The sequence below is a fragment of the Pseudophryne corroboree genome, chromosome 8, assembly GCF_028390025.1.
Source record: "Pseudophryne corroboree isolate aPseCor3 chromosome 8, aPseCor3.hap2, whole genome shotgun sequence".
Classification (NCBI taxonomy): domain Eukaryota; kingdom Metazoa; phylum Chordata; class Amphibia; order Anura; family Myobatrachidae; genus Pseudophryne; species Pseudophryne corroboree.
The window spans coordinates 99872455-99876954 of NC_086451.1; positions in this window are offsets into that span (position 1 = coordinate 99872455).

Here is a 4500-nt window from a genome sequence, read left to right on the forward strand (position 1 = left end):
TGGCGTAAGTAAGCCGCTAGGGCGGAACAAGGACAAAGCGGAAATGGCAGAAGATGCACAGTTTGCAGTTGAGTGGGAAGTCTAGTAAACGCTATATTAGCAGTCTTCGTTCCGGAGGTAAACGACGGAGAAATAGATTTCCTCTGCGGACACGATATCCAGCCGGGAAAAATTCTGTCATCATCGAGAAGCTTTCTCAGATGGGACAAGTCTTTGTGGAGTGTCGCAATTGGACATGTTGGCGTCTCGCCTCAACGAGAGGCCTCGAGGAGATTGTTCCAGGTTAAGGGACACTCAAGATATAACAGTGGACATCCTCGTGACACCGTGGGTGTTTTTAGTCGGTCTAGGTGGCCTCTCCGCTTTCACCTTTCTGACAGTGGTAAGCGTTAGATGATCGAAAGTTCCGATGATCCTCTTAAATCCGGTCTAGCCAGCGAGGGTTGGCTATCCAGTTTTTCATGGTTTACTCATAGAAAATTACTGCCCTCTTCCTTTACGTGAGATGTTACAAGATCAGGGCGTGTATCAGGACTTACCGCGGCTGCGTCTGACGGCGGGGCAGTTGAATGTCATATCCTAAGCCGAACGGGTGTTCCCAGTGAAGTCGTTTCTTCAATTCTTCAGGCTAGGAAGGAACTGACGGCACAGCGTTACCACCGTTGTTGGAGTAATTATGTGTCTCAGTGTGTATCCAGGAAGGCTTCTATGGAGGACTTTCAGCTAGGTCGTGCTTATCCATACTTTACAAGCAGATGTGGAGGCAAGCCTAATAAGTTTCTTTACGAAATTTCTCTCTTGGAAAGTGGTCAGGCTATTGACTTCGACGTCCGCAAGGCGGGTGTCGGAAGTGGTGGTTTTGTCTCACAAGAGCCTTGTTTGATCTTTCAGGTGGATAGAGAGGAATTGAGTACTCGGTTGGTAGTTCTACCAAGAGTAGTTTCTGGGTTTCGCAGAAATCTGCCTATTTTGATGCCGGGGGTTACTTAGGCATTAGCTAGTTCAAATTTTCTTGATCTAGCCAGGGATTTGAGTATGTAGGTCATCAATTTGGCTCAGTTTGGAGAAACAGAGGCCCTGTTTGCCTGGTATGTTCCCAGCTTGATTTGGGAGACTGCGTTATGCAGTCAGTTACATGCTGAATCTGTGATGCGGTTTGGCATGTTCGTTCTACAGATGCTTTGCCGTCTCCGAAGTCGGTGGAGGTTTCTTCTTTTGGGAAGATGGGCTTTTCTTGGGCGGATGCCCGAGGAGTCTCGGCGGTTCAACTTTGCCGAGCGGATTCTTGGTCGGGGTCAAACGCTTTTTCTATGCTCTACAAGTTTGATACCCTGATTTTGGGGGGCCTTATGTTTGCTCATTCGATGCTGCAGAGTCATCCGCACTCTCCCGCCCATTTTGGAGCTTTGGTATAAACCCCATGGTCCTTTTGGAGTCCCCAGCATCCTCTAGGACGTATGAGTAAATAGGATTTTGGTACCTACCGGTAAATCCTTTTCTCTTAGTCCATAGAGGACGCTGGGCGCCCGTCCCAGTGCGTACGGTATCTGCAGTTATTGCTTTTGGTTACACACTGGTGGTGTGTCTTCTCTGTCTGGCGGTTGCTACCGTTGTTCATGATATAGCATGTGGGGTCTTATTTTTGCTTCTGTGGACACACGGGTTGTGTTACATATTCTCTCAGCATGTGGCTGTGTTTTGTTCATGCCGTTGGCTGGTATTCTACTGAATGCCACGTTCTACGGTGTGTTTGAGGTGTGAGCTGGTAGGACACTCACCGTGTTTATAACAATAAATTCTTTCCTCGAAATTGTCCATCTCTCCTGGGCACAGTTTTCTAACTGAGGTCTGGAGGAGGGGCATAGAGGGAGGAGCCAGTTTACACCCAGTTTAAGTCCTTATCGTGTGCCCAGGCTCCTGCGGATCCGTCTATACCCCATGGTCCTTTTGGAGTCCCCAGCATCCTCTACGGACTAAGAGAAAAGGATTTACCGGTAGGTACCAAAATCCTATTTTTGTTTAATGGTTGCTAACTATGCCAAGTTCATTGACACATTTATTAATTGTGTATTTTTCCATGCATTTCATTGATATTAAAATAATAGATTGGGCCATATCCATTATTGTAATGTTTTTATTTTTTATGCCGTCACCTGCTGTATCATCTCCTTTAAATCTAATAAAAATAAATTGATACAAACGTTAATAAATATCCTGCCCTTTGCTGCCTACTGCACTATCCCCACCTGATTCAGGGTTAAATGTAACTATGGCCCACAATCCAGGTAAAAATTGTGTTCAAAGCTAATGACCTGGAGGAATAAGACAGTTGCAATATCATTGACTATGACATTGAGTAATGTAAAATACATATAATATTTAATAATTCTACTAGGAATAAGCACAATAATAAACTGCAAGTGATTCAATTTACAAAATAACAAATTTTAATGTACAAAATAAAAGATACACACAAAAATATCACCAGCCATATAATAAAACCAAAGCAAAGCTAAAATCTTTGAAGTCCATTAAAAATAAAAACAAAACCCAAAACATTGTTTATATACAGTGTCATTTTGTGGTTAATGGATCATTTTCAAATTGGACTGAAGTGCTAAGTGGTGTGCCACAAGGGTCTTTACTTGGACCACTATTGTTTAACATTTTCATTAACGACCTAACAGTAGGTCTAGAGAGCATGGTGTCAATCTTTGCAGACAATACAAAATTGTGTAAGGTTGTAAATACGGAGGGGGATGGCGAGTCTCTTCAGAACGACTTAGTGAAATTAGACGCATGGGCAGCTAAATGGAGAATTCAATAACGACAAGTATAAGGTAATGCATTGTGATAGCAAGAACAAAAATAACACCTACATACTAAATGGGGTAATATTAGGGGATTCTGTACTGGAAAAAGACTTGGGTGTTCACATAGATAAACTAAGCAGCAGTACCCAAAGCAGGATTGCAGCAAAGAATGCTAATAAGATATTAGCATGCATAAAATGGGGAATTGATGCAATTGCAATGGACGAGAGTATTATACTCCCATTATATAAATGACTAGTAAGGCCACATCCTGAATACTGTGTACAATTTTGGGCACCATACTACAAAAAGGATATCCTGGAGCTTGAAAAGGTTCAGAGGCGGGCGACCAAACTAATTAAGGGAATGGAGACGCTGGAATACGAGGAAAGGCTTGCAAGGCTAGGCATGTTTACACTGGAAAAGAGGAGACTAAGAGGGGACATGATCAACATCTACAAATATATAAGGGGACAATACATAGAGCTTGCGCGGGACCTGTTTTTGATAAGATCAGCTCAGAGGACACGTGGACACTCGCTTAGGTTAGAGGAGAGGAGATTCCGCACAATGCAGCGAAAAGTTTTTTTTACACAGTAAGGACAATACGTGTTTGGAATTCCCTGCCTGAGGAAGTAGTAACGGCGGACTCAGTCAACACCCTTAAGAATGGGTTAGATAAATTCCTAATGGATAAGGATATTCAGGGTTATGGTGCTTAGTCACGCACTATAGTTATTAAAACACAACTGCTGTCATTAAAACAAAACTGCTGACATCAGCATGAGGCAAAATTAGTCCTAAAAGAAAATTGCATAGGAGACCACCAATAGGATGAACTCGATGGACAAATTGTCTTTTTTCAACCTTTGAGAGATATATATATATATTATATATATATATATATATATATATATATATATATATATATATATATATATGAAAAATCAAAATACATGACTCAAGGAGTACCAACAGGTCACCTATGCAGTAGATACCTATAGGTTTCTTCTCGTTGCTGTTATCACCAGTTATTTATATGGGATGCACACATTCCACAGAACTTTACAGAGAGTATTTGACCATTCACATCAGTCCCTGCCCCAGTGGAACTTACAAACTATGGGGGTATAGCAGACCTGATCGCTCGCTAGATGTTTTTTGCAGTCCTGCATTCACATAGTCGCTGCCCACCGGGTAGTGTATTTTAGCTGTGCAAGTGTGCGATCGCATGTGCAGCCGAGCGGTACAAAATGATTTTGTGCAGTTTCTGAGTAGCCCAGGACTGCGATCACTTCAGCCTGTCCGGGACCGGAATTGACGTCAGACACCCGCACTGCAAACGCTTGGGAAAACCTCAGTTTTTCAAACCACTCCCAGAAAACGGTTCGTTGACACCCACAAACGTCTTCTTCCTGTCAATCACCTTGCGATCGCCCGTTCAAATGGATTCTTCGCACAAACCCATCGCAGAGCAACAAACCGCTTTGTACCTGTGCGACGCGCCTGCGCATTGCGGTGCATACGCATGCGCAGTTATGACCTGATCACAGCGCTGCAAAAAATGCTAGTGAGTGATCAGGTCTGAATTACCCCCTTTATTCCCTACCACATGCACGCACACACACAGGATTTTTTTTGTCAGCAGCCAATTAACCTATTACAATATATTTGGAGTGAGGGAGAA